Source organism: Protopterus annectens, chromosome 9.part0 (genome assembly GCF_019279795.1).
Source record: "Protopterus annectens isolate FY-2018-M chromosome 9.part0, PAN1.0, whole genome shotgun sequence".
NCBI lineage: Eukaryota > Metazoa > Chordata > Ceratodontiformes > Protopteridae > Protopterus > Protopterus annectens.
Genome location: NC_056743.1, coordinates 1,829,287,120 through 1,829,300,213, shown reverse-complemented (window position 1 = coordinate 1,829,300,213; position 13,094 = coordinate 1,829,287,120).

Genomic DNA, 13,094 nt, shown 5'->3' with positions numbered 1-13,094 from the left:
GTTTAATATTAAAACTGAACTTTGTTGTTTTTTTTTTCCAGGAAAAGAAAAAAAAGAAGCATGAGAACAAATACTTTATTTCAAGGAAATTATTTTGTTAATTTTGCTTTATTGACTTTGAAGTCTGTTCTTACCTAGTTCTGGTAATTTCTTTAATTTTTGTTTCTTTTGTTTTCCATTTTTACTTGGCTCCTCGGCAATAGAAATGAATACACACATGATCAGGCACAAATTCATGCCATAACCTGTAGAAATGAGACAAGTACAACAACAATTGGAACAAAATCTTTATATAGTAAAGCATAGACTTCTATAAGTCAATCAAGGCCAAGAGGACAATGTCTGACCTGTAATTTGAGTTAGTTTATGTGTCACACTGTGAGAAGCCATCTCTTTCATCTAGCATTACATGAGTAATAGATTATTTTATTTGCTGGACATAAGACATTTATTTTCATGTATTTTCAAATGAGTGCACTAGGCCTTGCCTTATTCCCAGATCAGATGCCCAAACAATAAAAATCTTTATAACATACTCTACCTTCAGAGTGCTGCCATAACAGATTTTCCGTAAATCTTGATATCCTAAATTAATTTTTTTATCCAGTACCTCTTGATTCATATTATAAAATTTGTCATGTACAAAGGAATACTTACTTTCCACTGAGGCAACTTATTACATCTTCAAAAATAAAATAATCAGTTGTTTATCTGACCTGTGGACTGCACATTCAGGCTGTCATTTGGGATGTTTGGCTTCTGTTGTCTAATCTTTATAATCAAAAGGAATGGTGATTAAACCATCATAAAGAAATAGGCTAGACACTCAAGGACATACTGTCATGACTTGATAAACTGTTAAAAGAAGTTACTAGCTAGAAACTCTGATGGAAATAAAACATTTCTTAAAGCCTTCCTATGCAATTCTCTATTACAAAAGAAATCTTTAGATGAGACAGAAAATCAATTCCACTAAGCAGAGCAACTTCAAGAGGTTTGGAGGTGGCCTAGCTGCTGTGTGCCAATGTTTAAATATATTTCTTCATCCCAAGTCTCACTGCTGTTTCCTTAAATTCTCAAACAACAGGGCATGATCATTTAGATATGATGATATGCTGGATTTCTGGACAACAATGAAGCATTTTTCTTTATGAATCTACCCTACCTGTGTGATGTATCAATGAAGCCATTATGAAAGGACCTGTAGATTATCATTTCTCTACAGATGACTTGTGTGGCAGCTGACACATTGTATTAAGGCTATAAGCTGCTATGCAGCTGTTTCCTGTATGAGAGTGTGCAGAGTTTGAGTCTGTCCACCTCCATTGGCATACTATGTGACTCTGAGTAAGTCACATGACCAGTCAGCATTCTTGGTCACCCCTGAAAGGGATTGCTTGTGCCCAATAGGCTTACTTGAGTAACCACAAGTAGCTTCTGCCCATTTATATTTTTTAAAACTGTCAACTACAGCTAACACAGTATGCTCATATCAACAGAAACAACACTATCTATCTGAATGCCACAGCTGGGAGACACAAGTTTACTTCTTTGTTAATCACAGTGCAGTTTTACTTATTTGCTGTATGGGATGATAAAGGGTCTAATCAGATGTCTTAAAATTAATAATTTATTTCCTTAACAGCTCAGTTAATAGTTTATAACACAAGCAGAGAGATATATTTTCATTTTGTTTAACAAATTGCATTCACACAAGCTTGTCAGAGGTTCATTTTCTGGAAGATCAAAACCCTCCCACCCCAGCGCCTATTATGAGTCTAAGAGTTTATACCATGAACATGTCCTTACATTATAGTATACATTAAAAAGTCAATGCATCTTTGGGAAGAGGCAACTTCCCCTGTGTAATGCAAGCTTGGATCTATCATTAATGTGTTTTTTACACACTTGTCCATTAAGTAGTTGCCTCACACTGCCTTCAGCTGTCCAGTGCAGTAGTATCTCACTTGCCTCCTGTAGTATAGGTAAATGTTAAAACATTTAATTTAACAAGGTTTCCTCACTAATTTTAAACAATTCCAAGAGTTCTAATGCAAGTGTGACAGAAGTTGCCAATTAGAAGTGCGACTACCATGCTGGTACTGAGAAATGCATGTTACAAGCACTATGAGTCAGATACCTAAAGTTTAGTTCTTGCTATAGTCTCTTGAAACATTCCTCTGTAAATGCACATTGGCAAATTCTTGTTATGGTAGTGCAATGAGGTGCAAATGTAATAATGACACTATAGTTATAACATGCATTATGTTAATATACCCATTCACATTCATAAATATCCATTTTGTGCTGTGGGAATGGTTTAATGGAAGTATTGGTAAAATTAATACTCTTTATTACATATTGTAAATTAGGTTAATAAATTAGATGTAACAGTCTGGTAGTGATCTGCTGTAAATTTATTTGCAAGAGATCTGGCAATGCAGTTTAATGTGTGTGTATGTGTGTGTGTGTGTGTGTGTGTGTGTGTGTGTGTGTGTGTGTGTGTGTGTGTGTGTGTGTATCTGTGTCAGTGTAGAGTGAGAGAGAGACAGAGGGAATATACATTGCTTCCTATGCCTAACAACATTTCATAAGAAGCAAAAAAAGATATTTGATTGTAATCACCTCAGATCTCTAATGGAACTAGTAATGAAAATTATCTTTATTACCTCTATGTTACATTTTTGCAAAATTAAATACTTTTGTTATACTACCTGCTTGTGCACATACTTGCCTATACCATAGCAGTCTAAGCAAATTTGCAGAATGCTTGCTGTTAATGGAAACAGGAAACTATAAAATTGACCTGTATGCATTAAAGCAAGCTGGTAAGCCTTCACCTAAGAGTGTGCCTCTGCCTTCAAATAAGTACAAAGCATTACTCTTTGAACTAGTTTGTTTTAAAATTTTAGTGTCAGGGCACATAGCAGAATATTGAAAATCTAATGGTAACAGTGTTGTTCCTGCAAAAACTAATCATGTTAACCCACAGGCTAATAAACAGTTTACATCTGAAACTGTTCTTGTGGAATTTGACAATACTGAATTTCTACTTATTGCAAGATGTTTTACATCTGTCTTTTGTCATTCTTCCTTAATAGAACTTATCTAAATGTACTATTTTAGTAAAAGGAAATGATTTACAAGGTTTATTACACTAAAGGAGTATGATTACACTAGTTAAATTACAGTATGTGAATAAACAGACAATAGCTGGTTAACAGACAGTTTGGTGTAATGTTTATGCATTGGAGACATAGAGTACCCTGTAAGCCAGGTAGAAATGCAACCTTTTTAGGTAAAATGTTTCATCTTGTTGCTTTAGTACATAAGTTAATGTACGGAGTGCATAACTCTCGACCTCTTAAACCAGAAATCTGGACAAAGCCTAAAATAATGAAGGACAAAGGCCCAAAAACTGGGACAGATGTTTAAATATTGCTTTTATTGACTTAGAAAGTTGCTAGAGAAACAGAAATTGCATTAGCATACATTTTCTGATGTATATGAAGACTGAAACTCAAATGTATGTCATTATCTAGTGGCTTCAGTCCTCTGTGATTTTCCAGAAAAATACGTTTATGAGGTACAGGCCATAAATATGAGGGAAAAATCTGGACATTCTGTGAATACCTGGACAGTTGAGAGGTATGATGGAGTCTGTGTACTAGAATACTTGAAAGGAATTAAGATTTTTATCTGGGTGGATGAATTAAGTAAAAATTATCCTGATTTTTTTCCAAAAGACTCTGGTAGGTAAGCTGACAAAAGACGCCAGTACATAAACTAAAAATCCTCAGTTCAGAACAGATTAAGAGAAAACCCACTGGCTAAGACAACAGAAATGAGTACAGAATCTGAAAGGAGTGGATCAATAGTTAAAGACATCCTAAAAGTAGTGGTTACCAAACCTAAGAGAGACTGATGAGTTTCATAGCAAGGAGATATAGAAAATGGAACTAGAACTGAAAGATAGAGAGAGAAACAGAATGAAGAAGCAAGTCTCTAACAACAGATAGACTGAGGTAGATTTAGGGAAACTACAGTACAACCAGCAAAGTAACTAATTAAATAACTAACTAAATAATTAAAAATAAAAATGCTATAATGAATTACTTTGTTTAGAGGATGAGGTAGATAAATAGGATAAAGCTTTTCCTGTAATTGTGGGGGAACAGGTATTAGGTTTCACCTCATGTCAGCTAAGAATAAATATAGTCCTGAAATTTCAAGTAAAATGTTATGATGAACCAGTAGGAAGGCAATGTATCTGGTAGCACTAAAGAGAATATAGCTGGACTAGAGGGGAAAATAAATGAAAAGAGACCCATTTAATACCCATAATATGAATTATGAAATGACCTGCTCTACAGGCTGACTAAAGAAAGAAAAGAGCTAGTAATCCAGCTTTTGGTGTCAAACCTTTTACAGAACACTGAAAATTAATATTTTTCAGAAAGGAAGAAACCCTTTGGGTCATCCAAACAGATAACAATTCAGAAGTGAGAGAAAGGAAATCATGCCTAACATATTTTTAATTGAGCGATGCGAGAACAATCCACCAACCCATAGTAAAGAGAACATGCATTTTAAAACTAATGGTATCTTAACATAAACAAAAGAATGCTAAAGACAAATATACCAAACATGCTTTGCTTAAACAGCAAATGCAGCAAGACTAGAGAAATATATTATCAATGGTCTTTTTATAACTGATTTGATGTAGAAATATTGAAGGAAGAAATGGTCTGTTAACCTTCCTATGTGTTTAATTAAGGGATTGCAGTGCTCAGTTATAGACTCTAATCAAACAACTAAGGGCAGAGCTGCAGCTTGTTCATTTAGTGTCTGGTACCATTAAATGATTTTGTCCCCCCAACTGTAAGTTGATGAGCAAAAAAAAATGTCCCATTTTCCAGTAGCCAGGTCCATTCATCCTGCCCCCCCCCCCAAAAAAAAAATGTTTTTCTTATTTCAGAACTAATCATTCTATTTTTAAACCTGTAGTACATTTGATACAACTTATATCACACAATAAGCAGAGCACTTGGCACTTCAGTAATGCATTCCTGTCAACAAATGGAGTATCGAAATTCAATCTTGTACTGACATTCAGAAATGGTGGTACAAAAATGAATACCAGTACTGCACCACTGATCAGCTGGAATCTCCCAGTCATGCCCTCTGACACCCTATATCCATGTTGACCATCTGCTTCACTCCACCAATGCTACAACTTTGCTTAAGACTTTGCTAAACCAACAGGAATGCTGCAACTCTTCACCAGCTGTTGTATAAGGCCTATTACTCATTCATGTTAGGTGGCCCCCGGTTGAGGGTATTGAACCTTACTTATCTTGTCTGTCAACTAAGGTACATGGTCAGGGTAGCAATCTATATTATCTATGCATCAATTTATGTAGCTCTGGTCCACTGAAGTTTTTAGTTACTGTTCATTTAAGGCTATGAAAGTGTATAATTTAAAAGATTGAAGAGGTTGGAAGGATAGTTATGTATTATAGACAATACCTCTTCTATAGAACCATCTTCCACTCCACATAAAATGAAGTACATCTCTTAACTGTATTTAACTGTAATTTGAATGAATGAATGGGAAACCACAAATTCATCCCCAGTCTAGCACCCATGTCTCTCATAGATAGGGGCAACAAGTAAAAGTTCGAACATATTCTTGCTCTGTCCAACTCTTGGGTTATTCATATGCAAAATATAAGGGCTAAGAAATATCATGGGAATGTAAGTTTAGGCTTTTTATGATCCTCACAGATCAATATTCTAGTAAGTATCTATGATCCTGTGAACCAAATATTTAATTCCGTCAGTCTAGCTTCTCCTCATTCAGATTGTCTGTTTGTCTAAGACAAAGTTGGAGGTGCTTACCTGTTGCATTTCAGGCATAGCTGTTGCCAGAATAATTTGAAAGTGTTGTATACCTTATTATTCATAATAAGCATCCAGGTATCAAAAAAAAAAACCTCTCGACCCCTACTCTCTCCAGAGTCTCTGTAACTTAGTGGACGAGTTCCTAAAATGCCAAGTAAAAAAGACTTGGAAGGAGTGAACACCCCTGTCCTTTGACTCCATTAAGATTTCCATCCTTATATAACTGCCTCTTAACCAAGATACAAATAAATGCAGTCTTATAAAGAAAGAAACAGAGTCAGCAGCCTCTGTCTGCTGTCACAGCCCTTCAAAAAAATGAAAGTAATTATTATGGCAAAAAAAATGTCCCCAACATTCTTTGCCTCATAAATCTCAGTCTTTTAATTTTGGTATAAAATATGTTTCGCCTTTATGTATGGAAATTAAAATACTTTCCATTCATACCCACTAGAACAGTTTATAAACCTCATTTCTCTTCAAGTATTTCTATGTAATAATATTTACCTAGAAAAAAAAGTATCTGCTTAAATCACACAGTAGAGAAGCAGTTCTTATTGTAATTCATTTGCTTTATATATGGTAACAGCAGGAAAAACAGACTGGACTAGGGTTTTCTGTATACATGTCTGAATGTCGCTGTATTTCCTAATATTGTTCATCTAACTGACTAAAATGGAGGACATGACTACAAAATATGGAAATTGTCAGTTCTAATTTGGCAACTACTAATCCTGTTGTTTATAACTTGGCAGTGTTATTTTTAATTGTATTACTGCATTCCTACTGTTGTACAACAATTAGCTTTCACAACCGATCATGCATTTTTACATTATCTGTGTATTTTCAGTCTCTGTCCCCTTCTGATTCTTCCCTATTTGTTAATATTGCTCATCTGAGTAAAATGCAGGTAAATATATGGAAGTGATGAGTTCTAATCTGGCTACCTCTACTATAATTATGCTTGATTTCAGAAACCACAGACTTAAAATATAACAAAGTAAATGGTGCTTCAGTTAAAACATATACTGCAACAGCTGCTGCTACCAAGTGTATACAGAATAAAAATGTTGACAGATTTATTAAAGAAAAAAGCACCCCGTCATTCAAACTGTTTAAAAAAATTGAAACCATTGATAGATATATTGTTATGAATAATGTGATTGGTCCATTGATTTTAAAATGGAAGATGCTGGGGCATTTATTCATTTTAGCAATGAATCTTTATGTAATAGGTAACATTTGAGTGTGATAATTTAGTTGAGATATTTATTTTAAAATTTGATAAAAAACAATTTGTTCATCACTGACAAAACGTCATGCAACTGGAAAAGCTGTAATACTAAAAAAAAAAGTTTATTTACACAATTTAGGATATCAGATATTACTGAAAGTGAAATAAGAGACTATCTAAGAAAAACAAACACAATTTTGAAATTAAGAGCTTTTTAAATGACAGGAAGCTATAGAAGGAACATGTAAAGTATGAGGTTATTTAAATGTGGATGAGGGAAGAGTAATTTATTTACCTACTGTTTTTGAGAATTATTAATGGAAAAAAGGCACGTAGTAACAATGGAACAAAGGCATGTTATAACAATGGTGATAGATGTAAACATGTTCAAGGGGACTATTATGAGCATTTGATACAGGTACACCCCAAAGGAAGGTGTGTATGATGTAGGGAACCAGGACATGTTGTGAGGGATTGTCAGCTTGTCTGCAGAAAATGAAAAATGGGTGGTCATTTCAGTGACTTTGGGGATGATATTGACAATATACGGATGAAAACAAAAATGACGTTATTAATCAGATACAAGTACATGATATTAAAGTGCATTTAAGTGCATTTAAATGATGCAGTTCCTGAAAATGAACAAAGAAATAATATCATGGTTGGTAGGGAATATGAAACTGTTCCAAATTTATACAATGTTGGTGTAAATACATAGCATAACCATCTGAATCATTATGAAACTGTTGAAGAGGGTGAAAAGGAATATGATAAAATTTCCAGGTGTGCTAGGATAAGGAAATAAAAAAGTAAACCACAACAGGAAAAAAAATATTGCAATAAAATGGAAAGGTTGATTTGAGGTTATTAGCATAACATGTTAATAGTATTCCAGACAAGAAAACCAAAAGGGTCCTATAGTATCTTGTATAAATAATGGGTATCCAAGTAAAAATTCAAAGTCAGTTTCTAAACGTACAAACTTGAAGTTTAATATACAGAAACTAAAATTAATATGGTTAAGCACTTTCATCCTTAAATATCAGTGGGACCTCATCAGAACCATATTTTCTAAGTATTTGAACTAGTGTAAATACCTTGCTAAACAAATCACATGACATAAAATATCCAGTGGTAGTTAACTGGTCTGAAGCTGCATGGTCACATACTACAAATGTTTGGTGTTTCAAGTTGATAGCATTAGTAAAGATACACGAGGAATTTTACTGGAAAATATGTCAAGAAAAATGGCACATATATGTCTAGAGGACATTTGTTTATTGACTGGAAAAGAAATCAGATGCAGGAAACATGGGGGCAATAATATGCAGTTTTGGTAGATATTTGTGTTCAGGAATTACAGTATTATTTATAGTAGTTATAAATAAAAAAATCAATTGTTAGATATTTCAAATTATGTTTAGTACAACATGGGGAACAAGATTAAACTATATAAAAATGGTATAATGTATTGCAGAAAGGAAGAATGTAGATTAGGAACTGAAAATATTGTAGTTTATTTGGCATCAAGGCATCCATATGGTGTGTTGGAAAAAGTGCATACAAAAGAATGTGATTCTATAATAAGTGTGCTGTGAAAGAAAATACAACGAGTTTTGGATGGAAGAGACTAAAACCATCAGAATATGATTGCCTATGTCATTGTTTAAATTGTGGTTTAATAAAGATGTTTGACTAAAAGCATGATTGTAATTAAATTATGGACTATAGTGAAAAAATGAAAAAAAATGGAGATTAGCTTGAATAACTTACAATGCACAAGAAAGTTATGCTATCAGCAAATAACACTAAAATAATTTTAAGTGAATGTATGGGAGAATAAGAGTGAGAAAATTAAAGAAGCAATTCAAGAATTATATAAAAGATTTAAAATGGAAACTAGAAATGTATGGTATTTTTATGGAAGATGATGTTACACAAATTTCTGGGAAAGGGTTAGTGAACATAAACAAATAAGAGAGAGAGTGTAAGACAAAAGGAATAATGGTATACATGCCGGCTGATTGTGAAAGAGTAAAGGTAAGTTTATGTACGTAAATCTATTTAATATATGCATGTTAAGTAGGTTCTGATCCTCACGCATACGCACAATAGAGCCTGCGTACTAGTCCAGGCCAACGTTGTGACTGTTGATGCTGTATTTGTAGCTTAAGTCAGGGAAACATGCCTGCTAGCATGAGTAATTGTCTTTTACTATAACTGCAAGTGAAGAGTGTTAATATCTACTGTAATCCTTTTTTTGCTTTGTCACTGTTACGAACTATAATTGCCGTACTTTCTCATTGGAAGCAGTAAAACTTTAGAATAGTTGTAACATGGTTAAAAGTTTTTGCCACTATTTGAAGGACTAGCAAGGCTCGTTTGTTCCTATTCTTTGCTAAGGTTAGGGCGACATTCACCATCTTTTTGCAAACATCTGAATCATAGCTCTGATTAATGTATGGCAATGGTAGCTCTGAATTAACTAAGCACTGCTAGTCTGTACCTTTACCTGGCCGCTTTTTTTTAAACTTTTTTAATTTTTTAATTTGAAAGGCAGAATGTGTAAAATGTTATATGCGACACTATAGATGTATCTCTACCTTTCACATTACTCTACCTAGCAAATCGACAAAACAAATGTTATTGATTGTTATGTGTTGAACCTGCTCTGCCCATACCCACATGCTCAACTCTGCTTCTGCTCTTCACCCTCTAGCTCTTCTCGCCACCTTACTTTCACTCTCCTTTAAGCATAACTTCTACTCTCTTCTTTTTTTACAGCCTGAAAGCTCATTTTGTAGTGAGAGCTGTTCCCCATACCTGGAAACTCTACAAATACAGAATAGTCCTAACAAGCTCCCAAAGTACTGGACAACAAGGAAGCATCCTGAAACACACAGTGTAGGTTGCAGCCTATGGCCTATTTGATTAATAGTTTTTGTTATTTAATTAGTTTAGACATAGAAGTCTGTAAGAGGACCGGCACACTTGCGGAACTACCCTGAGTGTGTCCACCCCCCCGACTCCCAACTTAGTTTCTTTTTTCTAGTGTTAAACAATGTATGCTAGTACATTTAATGGTTTTTCCCCCTCTATGCCACTAGGTGGCAGTAAAACAGAGCTTAAAATCTCCTTGCTCATTAACAACGAGCAGATTTAAGCTCCAGTATTCATTTGTAGAAAATACGAACCAACCTCTCTAAAACAGTAACAATTAAACTCCCCTTAACTACACCTGTAAGTGGAATCTATCCCAGAACACGGGCTGGATTGTAGCACCACAAATAGTGTTCCCAAAAGAAAATTACTACTTACCTGGCAGATTTGTCCAGTGCACAAACTATCTGAATGAACTGATTGACTCCTGATACACCACTTCCTGGCTATGCCCCGCTCAGTTCGCCCTTCGGGCTCACTCCGCTCCCCTACCCTATCCCCAAATCTCACCCACCCCCAGCACCTCCACATTTATTTACCCAAACCACACCCCCAACCAAAAACAACCAATCTCGTCTCCCACTCATTCTCATTCTAATTACAAATTAGCTGACACACCCCTAGCCTCTCACTTCATCACCACACACACCTTTACTTACACCTACCTCCTACTCTCACATCTTCCTACAAAACTAAGTAAAACAAAATGAAAACCACCTTAGGAGGCCTACTACTAGCACTGATAACTTTAACATATTTCACATCCCCTCATTCTAGCACCTCACTACATAATACAATTCACCATTCAATGCAAGCATACAATAAACCAAACAATCACACACATTTTTCCATTACAGCTAAACTATTTTAAGACAGCCTAATGTTATGTATCTACAAAACTCAACTAACTACAACACATCCCAGTAAGATATCAGTTTAAATACTATATAAAAACAACATAAAATATAAAACTCATATTATTGATCACAAGAAAATTGCTCATATCAGGAGACATCCACCCAAACCCAAGACCAAACAACCCCCTACTCCCACCCAAACAAAAGTCAGACCTTCTAATCATTAACATAAATACCAGAAGACTAACAAACAAACTTCCTGATTTCCAAGCCTTCATAACACACTAATCCCCAGATATATTAACTATCACTGAAACCTGGCTAAAACCCACCATCCAAAATGATGAAAGTTTACCACCAGGATATAATATTATAAGGCAGGACAGGCCAAACAAAAAGGGAGGAGGAGTAGCCATACTCTTTAAAAACACACTCAAAGTAAAACTCCTTGATATCCCACCCCCAGCATTTCAAAACGCAGAAACCATAATCTCAACCCTAGCCATAAACAATACCAAAAAAATCAACATAATCTGTACTTACATCCCCCCAGGCAACAACTCTACCACCATAGAAGAATTCTTACAATGGATCTCAGTCAAACTTCCCAATGAAACCATTCTCTTAGGTGACTTGAACACAAACTGGTTAGCCTGCAACTCCAACAACCCCACCAACCATATTAATCTCTTTGGCTTTACCCAGCTCATTCAAGAACCTACTAGAGTAGACAAAAGATCACACAAACAATCGATCTTAGACTGGACACTAGTAAACTACCCAAAACATTACTATCACACTGGATGTCTACCAGACACCCTGAGTGACCACCTCCCTACATTCCTCCTGCGAAAACGCTCCAACATAACCAACCCAATTATCTTTAGACAAGTCAGAGATAACAGAAAACTAAATACACAGGAACTAAACCACACCCTAAAATACTATAATTGGAATCCACTACTAACACTAGACTTAGACCAAGCCATAGACTACTTCATCAACACTTTCACTAGCATCCTCAACTCAGCTGCACCCATTAGAAAGATCAGATTCAAGTCAAACTATGCTCCATGGCTAAGCAGGGACACAAGAGCCCTGCTAAAAGCCAGAGATAGACCATGGAGATCATGGAAAAAAGACAATGCCAACCTAGCCAAACAAAATTACCAAAAACTAAGAAACCAAGCAAAAAAAACAAACCATACTCAATAAACAAAACTATTTCCTCACCAGCCAAACCAAGCACACAAGAGACCCACAAAAATTCTGGAATTCCATCAACTCCCTACTTAACCCTGGAAAAACATCCACCCTATCTCCCACCACCAATAATAACACCAGATAAATTGCATCCCAATTTAACCAACACTTCACTCAAACAATTCTATCACTGTCCTCTCAGATCCCCAAAATCTACCACCCAACCCCACCTAGCAAGCCCCTTAACAATATCCCATCTCCTGTCCCCACCAGTACTATTAAAAAACTCCTACAAAAACTCAAACCCACCACCCTTGCTGCAGACAACGTACCTGCTGACTTCCTAAAAATGACAGCTGACTCCCTGTCATACCCAATATCCATCCTAATAAACCGCTCCATACAGGAAGACTACATCCCTAAACTATGGAAAATATCTAACATCATCCCTCTCCACAAAGGAGGAAACTGTTATGAGTTCTCCAACTACCGACGAATAGCCATCCTATCCCCATTATCCAAAATACTTGAAAGATGTATACACTCCCAAATTGTACAATTCCTAAACTCTAACAACCTGCTGTCACCCACTCAACACGGCTTCCGACAACACCATAGCACTACTACTGCTCTTCTGACCTTTACAAACATAGTGAACCATCACAGAAATAACAACAATTTTGTATCAGCAATATTTCTTGACTTATCCAAAGCATTTGACATGGTGTCACTCACCATGCTACTGGACTCCATGTCCTCCCTATGCTTTTCCCTTTCCACTATTGCATGGTTTAAATGCTACTTATCAGACAGACAGCAGTCTGTTCAGTGGCAGAATACACTATCACCACTGCTACCTACAACCATAGGTGTCCCACAGGGTTCAATATTAGGACCACTACTTTTTTCCATTTTCACTAACAGCATCCAGACCTCCACCCAAAATGCTGCACTCATAC